A 19,901-nucleotide genomic window follows, 5' to 3' on the forward strand; every position below is an offset into this window, starting at 1 on the left:
TCTGCAGCCCCCAAGATTCTGTCTAAATACCTCTTTTATTTATTATCTTTATAAATGCTTTTCAAAATTGTCTGTACTGCATTCTAGACATTTTTTTATGCTGGGTCTGTGGTAATCTGATCTTGTGGCAAGTCTACCTTTGTTATTAATAACATACTGTCTAGCAACCCTAGGAAGATCTATGTTTGGCTCAACACTTTGTAACTCTAATTTGAATTTCAGAAAAAAACCAACACGGCTATGGTCTTTGGCAGAAGTGACTTCCATTTGGATGCAGTGCTTGGGCTGTGTCATCACCACTGGGGAACTCCTCCACTCAGTTAAGTACTTCTGGCACCTGGGCTTTGGGCTGAACTAATGCTTACTTGTTCAGATCATTTGGACAAGATGTCCATCAAACACAGAGAATATTAGGTACTTGTTATGAAAGTGCCAGTTTTCTAACCACATCAACCTTAGCTAAGAGAGCTGTGATACCACATCTGGACTACTGCTTACCACTTATCACTTCAGGTTATTTTATCAGTGAAACAGATTACAGGTGAAGAACACACCAAGTTCATCCCCAAGCACCACTGCATAGTTCTCTATAATGTTGGTTGGCTACCTATCGTCATGAAGTCAAATACTGTATACCATCCTCTGATGATTTTCACAGTTCTTTTCTTGAAGCATTCTCCCATCCTCAGCTCTCTATTTAGAAAGTACAGATGTGTAAGTAAACTTAGCATAACAGTAGATGTTCAAATGATCACTGCTCACTGTTGCTGTAGCTTAAGATATATGGGTTATTTCCTGCATAGGATATAACAGAGAACCAGCTTCCAAAGTTTCAGTGCACATTCCATGCACCCAAACTGTTAGCTTGAAGTGAACTGTCTAAAAAGGCAGGTTTGGATGCAAAGCACTTCAGAGCTTTCATGCCACCTGATAGAAGGAGGCTGAGCCCAGAGTAGATATTGCAAGGAAAAGAAAAAAAAAAAACAGGCCTACACCCTGGCGTAAAAAATACACAAAAAACAAGGGGGTGGAGGTTGGGAAAGGCTACAACAACACTGATCATTTGTACATCTGTTGTTTTAGTAAGTTTATTTACACAGCTGTAGTATGTTCTTCATCTTGATCACTGTTGCAATGTTGCAGTATCCTAAACTATATGGGTAGATTACCCTAGCTTAAAATAACTGGGAGATGGAAGGGGAAGCGTCCAAGAACCTCTGAAAAGTGATCCTAGCAAAGTATGTCCTAAACCTTCATAGGTTCATAGGTTGGTACTAGGCTATCAGCCCTAGGGCCTATACAAGCCTAGCCATAACAATTCTCTGGCTATTTCTTCCCACACTATTTACTTCCCTGGACCCCTGTATAGCAGGACGACTGACGTGATCCTTGGGGTGAATTTCCTTTCTCCCATCCAATTGTCAAGGTTCCTTTTGAAGAGGGCCAAAGAGGCACTCTGCTTGACATGTATGGGCAATCTATTCCAGTGTCTGGGGAGTCTCTGGGTCAGGAACCTATCCCTCCAGCAAGTCTTGTTTATTGTGATGACAAGGTTTAGATCTCTGGAGCGTGTGACTCTGAGGGATTGGGATTTCTTTAAGTGTAGCATGTTCAACAGCCCTGGGTTTGACATGGCCTTGTATGTTAAGCAGAGATCGCCTCTGAGTAGACGATATGCGACAGAGTATAGCTGGAGTTTCTTAAGGTGGTCAGCATAGGGCATCTGCTTTAGGCCTGTGATTCTTTTAGTGAGGTATTTCTGCGGCCTTTCCAGTTGTTGCAGATGTCTTGAGAGGTACATACCAAATGGGGCGTTGCATTCTATAATGGGTCTAATGAGGGATGAGTACAGTGGGACAATGACCTCCTTTTTTCTGGATGAAAAGCCCTTAGTGATGAGGTGTGCCACATAGAAGGATTTCCTGATTGTTGTGGCGATGTGGTTATCGAAGATGAGACCACTGTCCACCTGTGTCTCTAAGTCTCTTATCACACTTTCGGTGTTTAGTGTACTGCCACCTATATGGTAATTCATGGGCACATGTTTTTTCCCAAAGGGGATAACTATACATTTGTTGGCATTGAGCTTGATCCCATGGCTCTGGCACCAAGCATCTGTTTCTGTAAGGCCCTTTTGTAGAGTATCCACATCATTTGGGGATTCAATAATGGCTCCCAGTTTGCAGTCATCTGCAAACTTTGTTAGCCAGAGTCCCTTAGTGTTAGCCTGTACTTCAGAGAAGTAGATGCCAAACAAGAGCGGTCCCTAGACTGAACCCTGAGGTACTCCACTTGTCACTTGTCTGGAGCTGGATTTGGAGTCGGCTACTTTTACAGTGTGGGTTCTATCAGTAAGCCAGTTAGCAAGCCATTGAGTGATGTAGGGATTAATGTCCAGCTTAGTAAGTTTATCTATGATTCCAGAGTGGGGGGATGGTGTCAAAGGCCTTGGCAAGGTCTAGATAGGCTGTGTGGACCACCTTACCCTTGTCCATGGCTCTGGAGACTGATTTGAAGAAGTCAATCAGGTTCAGTAGACAAGATCAGCCCTTCACGAACCCAAACTGGGTGGGGTCCAGTGTTTGAAGGTTGCCAATGTCTTTGTTTATAAGTTCCATGATAATACATGATAAACCTAGAGAATGAATTCATTTATAGTACTTTGTCAAAGAATGCATGCAGGACCAAGTTGCTGAATACTTCTAGAGTCCAACACTTTCCAAAAAGCCATAGATGAAGCCAAGGCACTAGTATACTGAGCCTTGACCCTACCTGGAATGGTTTTGTTGTGACTGGAGTAACAAAAGGTAACACAGGGAGACATCCATTTAGAAATAGTCTGATTTGACACAGATTGTCCCTTTTTTACCTTCATCAGAAATGAGCAACTGATTAGAATTTCTGAAAGATTTTTTTCTGACGGGATAGAACCTGAGTAGTCTGTGGACATCCAATGTATGCAGTATTCTTTCTGCCTCATTTCTGGGTAGAGGAAAGAAATGACGGAGATGGATAGCTTGGCTTAAGGTAAACTTGAATGTCACCTTAGGCATAAAAGAAGGATTCATTCTCAAAGAAAATCTGTCTGTGTGAAAGATGACATAGGGTTGACCCACCACAAGAGCTTGCAAATCAGATACTCTTCCTGTGGAGGCAATCAAGAAAACTGTTTTACATGTTAAGCCAGATGTGCAGGGTTAAATGGAACAAGTTCTAGCTTCTCTAACATAAAATTACTATGCCAAGGAAGAGAAACCAGTTTAGTTTTCTGGCAGGTTTCTAATGCAGCACCCCTTTCAGAAACATTTTCATGTGAAATTGCATTGAAAGAGGCAGATCCATGAATAGCCTTGCTGAAATGGCTGACAAATGAACCCTGATAGAGGGGTGAGACATGCAATGCAATAGCAACTCACACAAATACTGTGAAACCAAAGAAACAGTAGTCCTGAATGAGTGCAGGTTGTTTTGTTGACACCAACTAGAAATCCTTTTCCATTTGCTTAAATATGACTTTTCTAGTAGCAGGTTTTCTTTCCTCCATTAGTACCTGCTGCAAATCCTCAGTTAGTTGCAGTTTTTTTTGTGGTCGGAAGATATCAAACTCCCCTGACCATTTTGTGTGAGCAAATCCAATCTGCAAGAAAGCTTGTGACAACTGCCCCAGCCAATTCTACAAGAAGGGAGAGCCACTGTTGCCTGGGCTAAAAGGGAGTTACCACAATGATCTCTGAAGGTCCTTCTGAATCTTCAGAAGTACCCTTTAAATCAGTATTAAGGATGGAAAAACATATTGGTGCACTCCTGTCCAAGTAAAAGAGAATACTTCTTGCATAATGTCCTGGAACAGAATTCTGCCACTGGATTGTATAGAAAGGAAGCAAAAAGGTCTACCTGAGGAATTCCCCACAGATTAATTAAATCTTGGTAAACCCCTGATTGAATTTCTATTCAAGAGGATCTGCCTTGGTCCTGCTCAGCTTGCCTGCCACACAGATTTGCTCTGATGGAATGTAAGATGACTGTAGCATGAGATTGTGCTGTAAATCTATATCCCATGTTAATATGGCTAGTCTGCACCGGGGTTAAGATATGGTTCCCCCATGCTTGTTTATGTGCCATGTCACTGTGGTATATTCTGTAACCACCTGAAGAAGTACCAGGGACCACAGATGATTCAAAGAGTTGAGAGCCTTTATAGGAGCTTTCATCTCTTTTATATTAATTTGTTTTGGTCTTTCTTGTCCCAAACATCCTGCAGTTTTAATCCCAATACCATTGCTCTCCAAGCAAAGTCTGTGGTGTCTGTTGTGACTGTCTGCATTGGAACTGGAGAGGATAATAGGAGATCTGGATTTTGAGAGATTTGATGTCTCCACCAAGTAATTGGCCTTTTCACAAATTCCAGAACTGGCAATTGAAAAGACAATGGGTGTTGATGCTGGGACTAAAGTGATTTCAGAAACCATTGTATCTTTCTCATGTGGAGTCTTAAAAGTGGTTATTATGAAAATCATAGAAGTTATGTGACCCAAAATCATGAGGTATTCCCGAACTGTGACAGAAGTTTGAGTGGAAATTCCCTGGAGTAGATCTAAATATTGATCTATTTTTCCCTTTGGAAGAAAAGCTCTTTGTACTGAGGTGACTAACAGGCACCCTGAAACATGATCCTGTGAGACAGATACAAAAAGGAATCCTAGCCTGTGCAGTGGACCTCTTACCAAGGTTAGAGATTTCTGATACTTTGATGAAGACTCTGCAAAGATAAGCAACTCATTTAATTGTGGAAAAATGTGGATATCCAGTAGCCTGCAATAAGCTATAATATAAGCTTGACACTCTGTGAACACCCTTGGAGCAGTGGATAGCCCAGAGGGAATGGCATAGAAATAATAATGTGATCCAGACAGACAAAACCTTAAGAAATACTTGAAATATGGATGAAAGGGAACGTGCTGACATGCATCTTTTAAATCTTTGGTTAATAGAAAAGGCAAATGAGGAAGAAGGGGTAACAGATGGTGAACTGAAAACACTGTGGTGAACTGAAAGCATTTTGAACTTGGGCACTATCACAGACTGATTCATGTAAGAAAGCTTCAGAACTGGTATCTAAGAGTTTTCTTTCTTTGGCACCAAATGCATTTTTCAGTAAAACCCTTCCCCAGCTGAGGTAGAAGAACAGCTTCTATTACCCCTTGAGACAGCATATGATGTAAGGCAGTAAGAAAGAGAAGGATTTGGTCTGGCAGATGAGGAGGAATTCCCTGGAAAGAGGAATTTCTTCCCATTGCCATCTGTATCCTAAGTGGATCACATTCAGCTCTCATTTGTATGAAACAATCTGTTGCCAAAGAACAAAATGGGATTCAGACTTTCCAGAAGGGGTAAGGGGCTGCCAGGGTAGCGTTGAATAAAAAGGTCCCTTATATAGTTATTCTGACCTGTTTTACTGTTCTTTGTTCTGGGGGGGGGGTCCTGTTTTCATTTTGGAACCTGCCTGCCATTGCATTTTAAATGTCTGCTTACCAGCATTCTGCTGAGACTGCTTATTTTGTTTCTTTCCAAAATTAGAGGAGGCAGCATAGAATCCCTTGATAAATTTAGAGACACAGGGCTAAAATATCTGACAGACTCTCTAAATCAGCTTACCTCTCTCATTGCATTTTTTTGATAACCACTCCAGCACAGGGTCCAAAAACTAAATCCCTGTTCAAGGGAGAATACAAAATTTCATTTATGACATCTTCTGGAAGGTTCTAAGAATTTATTCAGGCAAACCTGTTTAAAACAGTACTATTGTGAGCAGCCTGGAAGCAGTATCTACAGAGTCATAATCACATTCCAAACTATGGGTAGTGACCTGAGAAGTAGAAGAAACTAAACTGTACAATTCAGATTTTTCCTCAAAAGTGGAAACTGGAGACAAAGCATTCTTCATACTTTCACAGTTAGCTAGGATAAACTTTATCATATAAGTCTAACAGTTCAGAAGATTAAAGTTACAGAGGCATGCACTTTTTGTTAAGCTTATCAAAAGCTTTGCCTTCTTTACCAGAAGGAGAAGTATTAGAATGTACAAAGTGATTGGCTGCAACTGAATTAAGTAAATCTATAGCTGCTGGGTCAGGTCAAGGACTAATGTATAAAATATTGAAAGACTGAGATTTTTTATGCATTCTGTCTGCTTTCTAAGGGGCAACAGGTTGGCTGTCAGTGACTCCACAGGCTGTGACAAACACATGCTTCACGTCTGACAGAACTGGGTACTGGGTGTAGGTTGTGGAAATTCCATTTGTAGAAAATCATATTATTTTCTAAGGGACTGAGAAACCTCTGTATTCTCACGCTGAAAACAATGGTTCATTTTGGAAATAGTTTCTGAAAAAGAGAATGCCTCAGAGACAGAATCAGATGCCACTTGCCCTGAGAATATCAATCAGATACCTGAGGAGAAAACAATGCCTTTGTCCTTTCACAATCCTGTATGGATTCCACTTCTTAAATCTGTTCAGGGAAAGAGGAATTCTTTTTTCTTTTACCAGAAAACCACCTTACAAGATTACCTTACAAGGCATCTACTTCTCAGATGTCCAGGCCAACACAAAGGCACTGTGGCTGACCAAGTTCGCAAACGATTGCAAGCTGAGAACCATTATTAACTCCTCAAGTGATGCAGACAGCCTACAGAAAGGCCTCACTGAGACAAATGACTGGTGTCAAAACCATGGCCTTAATCTTAATGCCAAAAAAATACGTCATCCCCTTTGGTACAAACTCAGTTCCCACTAATTACCACATCAATGGGAGCCCACTGAACACTGAAGGTGTTATAAGAAATCTGGGGACACAGGTTGACAGCAACCTCTCCTTCGACCACCACATTGCCACTGTGGTCAGAAAGTCCTTCTATGTGGCACATCTCATTACCAAGGATTTTGCATCCAGGAAGAAAGAGGTCATCATCTCTCTCTCTCTACTCTTCCCTCATTAGGCTAGTCATTATGTATAATGCCCCATTTGGCACGTACCTCACTAGACACATGCAACAGCTGGAGAGGCCACAGAAGTACCTCACAAAGAGGATCATAGTCATTAAATACATGTCCTACACAGACAGACTCAAAAGACTCCAGCTATTCTCTGTCTCATATCACCTACTTAGGGGTGATCTCTGCTTGACTTACAAAGCCATGTCTGACCCAGCTCTGTTAGAAATGTGACAGCTAAAGAAATCCCAATCCCTCCACACCACATGCTCTAGAGGCCTCAACCTCATTTCCACAATCAACAGAACATGCTGGAGGGACAGGTTCCTCACCCAGAGACTGCCCATGTTCTGGGATAGACTTCCCATACATGTCAAGCAGAGCACCTTGCTGACCCTCTTCAAGAGAAATCTTGATGAGTGGATGGGTAATAGAAAGTTCACCCTGGGGATCACTCCACTGGCTCTAGTTGAACGTGAACTAACATTAGGTGACACAATGCCAGGGCACTTCTATGTGCTAGGCTTGTAAAGGCTCCAGGGCCATTAGCCTTGTACACACCTATGAACCTATGAACCTATAAGAATGGCAAAGAGCCTACTCAAGATCCTAAGCCAAACCCAATAAATTACTCCTGTTCAGAGAAACTGACATAGAAAAAGCTAAATGTTTTTTTTTTTTGTCTCTTTTTGACAGGGATGTTAAGAAAACATATCCAGTAGTGCCAGCAACATCTTCTCCAGGGATGAGCAAAACATTCTGAGCAAACAATGGCACCTTATCTGCCCCTTCTCCTATGACTGACAAGAGTTGCTCAATATTGCCAACTGAGGGAACTCCAACAGCCACAGGGAATGTGCCTAACCCCTGGACTATGGTGGCTGTATGGATGACTCCAGAGGGATCTGAAGGAAAAAATAAGTTGTCTGATGAACCAGCTTTGGCCATAGCAGATACACCCACTTGAGGCAGAGGCAAATTACCAGCCTGCTGTGATGGAAAAGACTGCTTAACAATCTTTTTTCTATTTGTGGCTGGAAGAAGGTCTTTCTGACTGACTTGCAGTTTGTTCCATGATCAAGCCAAAAATGGTGCTTATTTCCCAAGGAAGCTTAGCAGCAATAGTAATTAAAACAAGAAAGTAGCAAAAAAGTAACATTTCCCACTAAAATGCAGTAAAAAACACTTTAAAAACTTTCCTTGGCACCAAAAATTAGAATAGTTTCTCCACAGAAAATGCAGTTTTAAACAACTTTTAACAACTTTTTACCACAAACATAAAAAATGCACTCCAGATTAAAAGTACACAAAAGTAAGGAGGCAGTCAAAGAAAATACTTTTTCTTAACTTAATAGTACTTGTTTTCACACAAAGTTAATTTAAACAAGGCTAAAAGTAATGTGGAAGGCTTTTCCCTGAAGGAAACTTATTTGTCCAGCAGTGGAACAGCTTTAGCTGATTGTCAATCCTTGAAGTCGGCAGAGGAGCTCTCTTCATGGTGACAGGAAATCTCAGAAGGGCTTGACACCTAAACCTGTCTTTTTAGTCAATTCAGCCTGAGTTGTCTAATGGTTTTGGTGCATGGAAGGTGCCCTGAAGCTTTGGAATCTGTCCAGTTGTTATATCCCATACGTTATATAACCCATATAGCTTTGCTTACCCATATAGTTAGGCTATTGCAGCAGTGATCAATATGAAGAACACCTAAGTCATTCACCCATTAATTACATACCATTTCAGTCATTCCACTAATCTCATTGCCCCTATATGATCATTAGACTGTTGTTAAAGTTTTTTAGTACTGAGATCTGGAAGTCTGGAATACAGTAGCACTACATATTAGACTATAGGCTGTACCAGCAAATTTCAGGCAGCCTTACTGAGTATTATCTAAAAAAATAGATTACAGTTGTGCAAATTGTTGGTTAACAATACATCATGCAACAGTTATTAAATGGTAGGTTCATAGGTTCACGGGTGTATACTAGGCAAATGACCACTAGGGCTCTTATAAGAATAACTGTGCAATCCTCATGTGACCCACAAATTTGATTTATACAAGGGGTGATTTACTGATGGTCTGTGTCCATCAAAGATATAGACACCAGACCATGGGTGAATTGCGAATTAGCCATCTATTGGTTCAAGTTGCACTTAAATAGAGATAAGGAGGATTTAACCACAACTTGTACAAACTGTAAGTTAAGTCCTGGCGTTGACTGCTTATAATGCTTCTTGTTCTACGTTCCATAGTGCAATAGCGGACATGTACTGCTCTCTATGTATCTTTATATGGTGTCATTTTTTTCTCTTTTTATTTGTGCTGCAAACAGGTCCTAGCTCTTGGGTTGATTTTAAATACCACACATAAATTAATACATAAAAGTCAACAGATAAATATTTACTATCCTTCCCCACGCTTGCTATGCATCAACTATTATGATTGAAACATACCTTGTTGACTTCTTTCCTATTAACTTCTTTATAGCTTTGAACTAGCTAAACCTTTTTCAGGTGTTACTGCAGATTCCCTGCAAATGTAGCCCTAATGATTTTCTGTTACTCCGATGGAGGACTAATGAAAAGTAGACAGCTCCCAGCTAGCCACAGAGCTCTTATCCATGCAGCACAGCTTGGTTAAGAATTCTTGTTCTTTGGCATATAAATGAGTTCCCATGGGTGTCATGCACATTTCTCACAAGTTCTACCATGACCTTTTCCTTCTTACTAAAAACATTTTGATTACTGGTGTCCAGCTTGCACTCCCCATCCCCCAAGTGATTTTATCTCACACATGCCCTTTAGGAAAGAAATGCTGGCCATTTGTTACTCATACTTCCCTGCCATAGTGAACCATTTTGACAGCCAAGATTCATTACAGAAAACTTGTGGCCAGTGACACAACTATATGTCTTATGTCCATCTCAGTGGTCAAGCCTGCATTGCTGGAACAACTAAATGTGTAAAATAAAGACAGACATCATAAGGATTAATGCCACAGCTAGGAGCCACCTGCTAATATAAAATAGGCCAGAAGTGAAAGTGAAAGTGTTTGGCCAGATCTTTTCAGCAGTTAGACATCCTCTGACATGCACAGCTGTGATGTCAACTCATTATTAGAAGGCAGTCCAGTTACAAAGAAAAGAAACCGACATACATTTCTCATTTTCTCCTTAAAGACTAAGCTGTCTCAATGATTAAATTTGCATTGTCATCGGGACATTCTTTCCCTTGTCATTTAGCAGTCTATTTAAGTTTTATAACATTAATCTTTTCAGAAATTGAAGTACTGCTTTTCATTTTCTTTTTGAAGGTAAATGATATCTTCTGAGAAAGTTGCCAAGTGCACTTGAGGAAATCAAATTCCTCCCAAAGATGATGACTGTTACCACCTTTTTTAAGAAAAGAGAATAATACTAAAAAAGTGTTTTCACTGTGCTACTTTTAATAATAGGACACTATTTAAGGAAGACATTTAATAACTTTGCTGACTTTATTGGACATAAAAGGTATAAAATACCTCCCCTCATACCTTTCCTTCTCAGTCAGATCTTTTTTAAAGTCTGGAAAAGCAAGTCGCTGAAACACATGGGAGAAGAGGATTTCCTGAAAAACGTAAAGCATAGGACTGTAAAATGATGGAGCCAGTTTTTACATTTTAATTTAAATTTATTTCACTTGGCCACAGTAAAAATTAGCTGCAGAGACATATGGCTGTCATAAATTCACTGCTGGCACAGGGAGGCATGCAGTGCCATGCCCACAGCTATAACCAAGTGCATGGGGGGGTTATCTCCATGGCATATAGATACAGCAGGTGGCATTGTAGGCATCAACAGCAGGGTGCCCAGTGTGTACGTCATTTGCAGTGAAAATGCAGTGTACAATGGGCAATGCCTGTATTAATGGTGTTTATGGACTGTTACATCCTTTGCAGTGTGTAGGCAACATTGCCTAAAACATGTACTGGTGCATAAATGTGAAGACAGCAGCATGCAGAATTTTATCTGTGCTGTAGTACACTTCTTCTAAGTGTTATAATTACATATCATGAACTGTATACCAAGCACAATACATATGACTTGCTGTGCCTTTCCCTATCTTACCTATTTAACATATATTTTCCCCCTCTACCTCCCTAATCATACCATCTATTCTTATCCTTGCACACAAATATTCTTCCTTCCCCTCCCCTTTTGCCCTCTCTATCCAAATCTATTTGGGCTTATTATTTATTTATTATTTTATTTTATATTTGTTTACTGGGAAAGTCCATCTGGGCAAGAGCCCATTTTCAGTGGAGGCCCGGTTCTTGGATATTCACTCGGTATATACATATATCTATATATATATATATATATATATATATATATATATATATATATATATATATATATATACACACACTCTTCTGCAGTATAAACAGAACAGTCTGGAGGGACAGGTATATCTTGTAGTGGATGCCACTGCTCTGGAACAGACTCCTCAGCCACATAAAACAAAGTTCATCACTGTTCAAATTCAAGCACAGTTTGGATGGATCTATGGATGTGAAACAAAGAATTTACCCCAGGACTACCACATATAATGCTAATGAACAGAGCCAGCTCTAAATGCTTTATCCCATACATGGGTCCCGTCAAATTATCTATGGTATGATCCCAGTCATTTAGGGATAATATGTAATTATCGACCATGGGATGGATAAGGCCAATCTCTAACCAAATGGAATAGAGCACAAAAAGAGAAACTGGCTATGCTTAAAATTACCTGTAAGGGCAGCTAGCCTAGTACTTACCTATAAATACACACACACACACACACACACACACACACACACACACACACACACACATATATATATATATATATATATATATATATATATATATATATATATATTTAACAATATATATTATTCCTTATTAATATATTTAGTTTATATATCTACATTTACTGTGTACTATATAACTGGTTGTTTTCTATGTGTGTCATTTATATTCCCTGTGGATAATGTATGCATTCTTATTGTATGTGCTCTAAATTTATATATTGTTAAATTATTTAACTTATTCTGTTTCTGTTGTATATTTCTGGAAATTTCCTCCTGTTCCAGTGCTGAAAATTGCATGTGCTCAGTCTGATTAATTCAGTAAATGAATGGAAATAGATAAAATAATAAATATATCCTTCTCTGACCTTGCACAAGACATCTGCTGGAGGAACGCAGGACTAAAATGAGTAAGCTTAAATGGCAAGTCTTTTTTCAATTGACCTTCCTAAATAAATATATTCATGCTGAACCAGAAGACTTGAAATATTATCCTCTTCATCAGTGCACAGATGTAAAAGTGGAAGTAATACCATAATTTTCACAATGTAGTCAATTGTATGCATTCCATATCATACAAACCGACATTTGGATCATAGCCTGCACAGATATCCCAGAATGAAATATAAGCAAAGACTTGTGTTGGTTCCCCAAAAACTGGGAAAACAGAAACACTCTTTTCAAATGGAAGTGTATTTGCTGATAAGATTGACACACTGACATGCTGTAAGCAGAACAGTAATCAAAAACAAAACTCAAAGTAACATCAAAGAGACATTTTGTTATATGTAAAATGATTGACGTAGGCCATACCTCAGACAAGGCCAAACTATTGCAAAGTCTAGATTAGTTAGGCATAAGTGCTCCAAATTAAGGTTTCATCAATTTAAACTGATTGATGTGTGTGTGTGCGTCATTTCCTCAAGTACAGTAATGCAGAAGTATGCATTTACTCTCCAAACTGCATGCCAGTGGCAAAATCAGTGGCTCTGGCTAGTATGTACATTTTTATACTGCATATGGGGCAAGGCAGGGCATTATGTACAGCTGTTTAAAAGTATGGGGAGGGGGTGTGCATTCACCCTGTGGTTCTGCTACGCTTGCTCTTTATTGCTCTTGTTTCATAAATGTATTTTCTTGATCATGATAATCTGGAAAGACCACAGAAGTACCTCACCAAGAGGATCACTGGCCTCAGCAGATGCCCTATGCATCTCGACTGAAGAAACTCCAGCTGTACTCGGTTGGATACTGCCTACTCAGAGGTGATCTCTGCCTGGCATACAAGGCCATGTCCAACCCAAAATTGATGGATATGCTCCACCTAAAGAAAACTATATCCCCTCGAGCCACACCCTCCAGGGATCTAAACCTCACCACAACAATAAATAGGACATGCTGGAGGGATAGATTCCTGTCCCAGAGACTTCCCATGCTCTGGAATAAAATTCCAATCTACATTAAGCAGAGCTCCTCACTAACCCTCTTCAAGAGAAACCTTGACGAGTGGATAGGAAACAGAAAGTTTACCCAAGGGATCACTTCAATGGCTCTGCTGGACAGAGGCACAAGGAACTAATCTAAGGGGTGGTGAAAGCCAACACATTCCAGCTAGGCTTATAAATGCCTTCGAGCAGATAGCCTAGTACCTACCTATGAACCTATGAACCTATGAGTATTCCTCATCTGGTCAGAATACCGACATTCATTTTAAATAATGCTTTCAACCAGCTATATGGATTCCGATAAACAATCTGTATTTTGAATGCTACAATCTATTTATTTGTTTCTATATATCATTCTGATCTCATTTTAATACTAACTTTTCATTTTATACATTTCCATGTTCATTCTTAAATATTTAACAGTAAATCACAGTGCTAGCATTCTGTTTACATGCCATGTGTAGCTAAGATGCAAACATGTTTTCACTATGCATAAAGATGTCAGTAAAAGATCAATAATTGCAATGCCCTTTCTACTTAGTAATTCGTTTTATTGAAACTAAATTCATGAAATAGCTATGGCAAGACAGTCACTACCACAGCTTGACTCAGCCAGAATGTTACCTTCTAAAATACATAATTTTTTTCTTTATACAGATCCTCTGCTACAGTGTTTGACCTGTTTGTGAAGTATAACACTGGTTCTTGAGATTTTTTATTCTTGAGTATATTCTTTTATTTTATATTGATTTTCCCTGGTGCCATTTGTTTTTGATTATTTTTCCTTAGTCCTGCTTTTAACAAAAATCTTCATTGTGACCAGGGCTTGCAGGAAGTACATGCATTTTGCTTTCTACAAAACCCAAGTGTATGACTTTTTTGTCAAGTACCTAGAAAACAGCACAGTATTGGTTTTTCTGGGACATTTTATTTTTTATTTATTTTTATTTTTTTAATAAATTATTTTATTTTCATTGATCTTCTCTAGTAGCTAAGGTAGTTGTTTTCTCTGGGGCCCTGCCTTTAAAAAGTGTTCAATATAAGAAATCACAAAGTGTACAGAAAACCTAGAGCAAGTGTTTGACTTTGGATGAAGTAACTAACAAACTGCCCAACATTAGTTATTGTGCGGCTTTTTACCTATTTGTTTGTTTATTTATTTATTTATTTAGACTATTTAGTTAGAAAACCCCTCGGCATTACTTATTGTGTTTTTTACATATTTTTTAGTGCATTTCTTTACTTCAAGATGATTTTCCCTTTGCACTGGTGCATAAGTATTTTATTGGGTCTTGCTTTTAAAATAAAGCCAAATTCCAAAAGCTACTTGCGGACAGCACAGCAAAGGAAGACTTCAGCGCAGCAGCTGTGAATACATTTTCAGAAGGCATGCTGAAAGCAATCCAAGTGCTTAGCTATTCAGCATAGGATAATTATGGATTCCAAAACACTTGTGTATGCCCAATGCAACGTAAATGCAACAAACTGAAATGCTGACTCTTTTTCCAAAATCCTTGGTGTATGCTATACAGCATCACAAAGAGCAGAAGCTACTAGTACTGATTCCATTGTATTCCAATATAATACCACCAATAAATAAATAAATAAAATGCAAAAGGTAGTGAATGAACTGCAACAGGCTGCTGTGCTACAAGGCATGAACGAGGATGTGGCTGTGCATTCTAGAAGGCAGACAGCTAGAGTGAGAGCCAGGCTTCAACTAAACCAACTGTCAGATCAACAAATCATTGACAGGTAATGTCTAGAAAGACAGCTGGTGCACGCTATGCACAACATGCATGCCCCACACATGTCTGTGCGGACATTGCGAGGCAACCCCATCCTTCTGGAAACCAAGTGTGTCTCATCCTGAGTGGATTTGCATCTGAGACATTCCAAAGTCACATGGGGGATGCTGTAGGATTGTCACAGACAGCTGCCAGTTGTATTCTGGCAAAATTCCTGGCAGCAATGTGCATCAAGATGGATGATTACATACACTTTCCTACACTGCCATGGAATGGAGAGCTGTAAGGCACCAGTTCTATAACCGTGCAAACTTCTCACATGTACATGATGCAATCAATTGCACACATATCCCTGTCAAGACCCCAATTCATCCAGAAGCAGACAGATACATTAACAGAAATGGTTGGCCATCCTTGAATTGACAGATTCTCTGTGCAGCAGATGTCAGTATAAGAAACATCATGGAAAAACACCCTGGAAGTGTCCATGATGCTGCCATATGGAGGGAAAGTGGTCTGAGAGCCAAGTTCCAGCAAGGAGAAATACCTGACTGATTACTATTGAGTAAGTACAGGAGCACAGCTAGGCTGTAAGCTAAGGACATCCCTCCCAACAATATCCATGCTGACAATGTGTGTGCTTATTGCCACAGGAGACTGTGGTTATCCACTTGAGCTGTGGCTAATGACCCTGAATAAGGAACCATCAAATCGTGTGAGGAGGCCTACAATACAGCACATGCAAAAACAAGAAATGCCATTGAGCATGTGTTTGGTGTACTAAAAGCTAGGTTCAAATGTCTGGGTGTACTGCAATACATACCTGAGAAGGGTGCACAGATGATAACTGTGTACACTATGCATCACAGCATGCTAACAAGGACACCTGGCAGTCTTCTAGCTGCAGGTATTGGTGAACTATCCCATGAAGCCCAGATGTCTGAAAATGACATTCCACAGGTATCAGAGGAGGAAAAGGAGGACATAGGAGGCAGAAGACACAGGTATGGGCAATGGAGGTTGTGACCATAATTGCAGGCCCAGGCAACATGGCAGCATTTGACAGACACACCTTTGAGTCAGGACAAGCCACATGTACATGAGTATACAGACTGAAAATTGATGTTCAGGGGTTGCCCCACCACAGCAGCACAGATTGCATCTAATGGCAATTGCTCACTAGATGTACACACTGAGCATCACACATAACATAATTATATCATATAGCAGCATGAACATATACAAATCTGTCACAACAGGGATCATCAACTCAGGGCACAACTGACACAGGTATGCATTCGTAATCATATCTGTGTATCTGTGTATGGCAGACAATAAAGGACACACATCTGTGTAACACATTCCTGAGGACATAATGCAGAACTGCTCTTGATATCACAAGCAACATACATTAATGTAAAATATGAATAAAGTAATGTAATAAATGGAATCGGCTATGTTTAGTAAAACTGTTGGACTCTCATGTCATCAGACTTGGCAACAGACACAAACAGAGGACATTGTCAGTGTTCTGCACAGCAATCATCATACCTACAGGCTGAGGTTGACACTACCAGAGAGAGAGAATCAACTGTCAGTGTTACTCTAACACAATCTAGGGTGACCATGTTGACAGCTCACATCAGTGTCTGGTCTGCCCTTACCATGTATGGGAACATTTGCCCTAGGTGGATTCACAGAGAAGACTGATTTGGTGATGCCATCATGTGGAGTTGAAGGAACATGACTGCGACTTGACTGTCTGGGTGTGACTGCTGGGCCCACAGCAAATGAGCCAGCAGTTGAAGTGTGTGAACCTTTTAAAATAGACATTGATGTCTGATGGGCAATGTTTGTTATGATGAGAGGAGACCTCTCTCTCCCATATGGCAATCTGCTAGGCAGTCAGGGCACACAGAACCCTGCTTGTAATATGGTACGGCTGTAGTACTGTTTAGGCCAGGGATTCTACATAATTGCCACAGATAACATACTTTCATTCTGTGCTGTCAACATATCTCTAAACTGCCCAGATTTTCTCAGAATGTCCAGATTTTTGCCACATATTTTTGGCTTTTCCTCATAAAATTTCTGGTTTTCTGGCAAATCTGTTGTATGATCTGAGGATTGAACTCACTAAATAATGTCATACATTTGAATGTTACACTTTATATCCTTCAGATAATGCATGCTAATGCAAATCCTTTTATTCTAGCAGCTTTTTAAATTTATAAGAACAATATTTAAGATCTGTCCTTATTTTGGGGATTTTGTCCCCCCATTTTGTCAGGCTTTATCGAGACTTCTTATGTTTAGAGGTTGAGAGGTATGACTGTCAATGACACCAGTACCTCAACCTGTCTGCATTCATCTCCTTCATGCTGTATACCTAGTTGGTGTGCAACATGATCTGTGAAACAGGCAAGTACACAGATTTCAGATCCATGACATAGCTGGGAGTGTTCATTCACCTGTAGGAGTAGGTGGACATCGTCTGACATGTGCCCATGCACACCAGCTGCACACCTACATTTACTGCAATGGGCAGTATCAATGTGTTGTCAGGAACTGTCAACATCAGCAGCAGTCCCAACATGGGTCTGTTGTCCACAAGTTACATCTTGTCCACTGTCCCATGTCCCCTCATTGTCAGAATGGCTGGACAATTTTCCTCCATATCTGAGACTACAGCCGCATCCACATGACTGTTGGCATCTGGGCTGCAGTGTATCATCATGTCAGTGTCCTGTGTGCCATGGGACTATGCTACCATACTGAGACACATCAGATCCCACATTGGGATCAGTGGATGGGCTAATGGGGGGTACAGATAGTTGATGTGCTAAAAGAAGAAACAGATGACAAAGATCAGGTAAACATGCTTACATCACATGCTGTATATCATTAAATATATATTTTATATATATATATATATATATATCACTGCAATGTTACAGATAACATTGACTTACCATTAGGTCTTGTCTGTATATGGGTCATGGAATCTTCATAACAGGGAGTTGACAGGGATGTTACATATCCAACATGCACGACATATGTGAGGAATAAAACCATAACACACATCTAAAACATCACAATACCAATACTGGAGCAGGATGAAAGCACTTGTAGCACAGCTCAAACAGTATGAAGAAACAATACTTTAATAGATAAACAACTTCACAGGTTGAGCGCTTTCATCTGATACATACATAAAATACTGGTTCCGATGAAGTCTGTATGTATCAGATGAAAGCGCTCAACCTGTGAAGTTGTTTATCTATTAAAGTATTGTTTCTTCGTACTGTTTGAGCTGTACTACAAGTCCTTTCATCCTGCTCCAGTATTGGTATTGTGACGTTCTGGTTGTACTATCATTGCATAACACACATCTGACAAGTCCTTGTGGGAACATGGCATGGGAGGAGAAGGATGAACTGCAAGTAAGGAAACAAAGTTATAGCATTCTTAATCACATCATTGCCAGTGTGGACCATTCCAACAGCGTTAAAACATAAAGTAGGTATTACATAGACATACCACGTTTCTGCACTTGATGATGCAGTCTGACCAATTAATGGGTAGAAGGACACAGTATTAATGGAGGAAAACAACAGGAATAACAGCAATGACATATGAAGATAGATAATATACCACTGACAGACTCCCGATGTTGTGAGTTTGTGTGTTGTCCTGTGGATCCTGCAGCGGTATAGTAAAGAGAAAAGCAACACAACACAGCCATGTATGCAGGCAATGGGATACTGACATGATGACATATATTATACAGTAACAAGAACAGCTGATACTCATGTGAAATATGGTGCACACATGAGGTATGGTGCACCTATTGGCCAGATGCCCCAGTGTAGAAAAACAGTAACATTAATATCATGTAACATAGGTCTGCTACACATACTGCTGTAAACTATGAACCTGTTGTGGTAAAATATTTGGTCTGTCTATACTTGCATCTGCATAGCTTGTGCCCCCAGTGGATGAACCTGTAGTGTACAATGTCAGGGAAATATCAATATGATAGTAAACAGCAGTGCCATGACATGAGGCTGAAGCAATAACAGGTAGTGGTCACAGTACTACTGTATGGAGGAACTCATCTGCCAATCCATGGTGTTGTGCAGAAATAGATTCACCTGAGAAGGTTAATGCAAGACAGCATTATTCATGCTGGTTGCACTGCTCTGTCTATACTGCACTTACATGACTACATGTCATTACACTTACGTTGATCATTATCATCCTTTGGATCTGTGTGCATCACTCAATTCTGCTACTGAAACAAGTAAAATGACAATATATGAATATGCATGTAGCAGCAATATACACTGATTTACTCTATAGTCATCCATGTCATGCAAAATAACACATATATCTATGGCCTAGAACACCAGCTTCTATCCAACCCCCAAGTATGTGTCACTCCCCATTTACCTTATGCATAAAGGATAAATCCAGATAAAATCACTTTAGCTAGCAGATGTTGGAAGCTCTTTCTCTCTCTAATACCTTCCCTGTGGGAAGAATAAAGAAACCGTGTTGAGGTTTCCAGTAGTTTATTCAGTTAAGTAGGTAGATGGGCTAGTGTCCTTGTTCTAATACATTACATTCAACAGGTCAGTTATTTAAAGGCAGTTGCAAACAATGGTGGGAGGGTCTATGGGAGCTGATTGGAGGAAAATCTGGGAGATGGAAAAACAAGGAGCCAATCCCAAAGCTTAGAGGTTAGTCCTTTGTTTAAACATTCCTGAAAGACCTATGAGGGTTTACTAGCTTAGCAGTCTATGGAATCTCATTCTTAGTTAAAAGGTTTTATTTTTATTTTTATTTTTAACTTCTAACAAACAAAACATCAGAACACATTATG

This window comes from Protopterus annectens, chromosome 1.part0 (genome assembly GCF_019279795.1).
Source record: "Protopterus annectens isolate FY-2018-M chromosome 1.part0, PAN1.0, whole genome shotgun sequence".
NCBI lineage: Eukaryota > Metazoa > Chordata > Ceratodontiformes > Protopteridae > Protopterus > Protopterus annectens.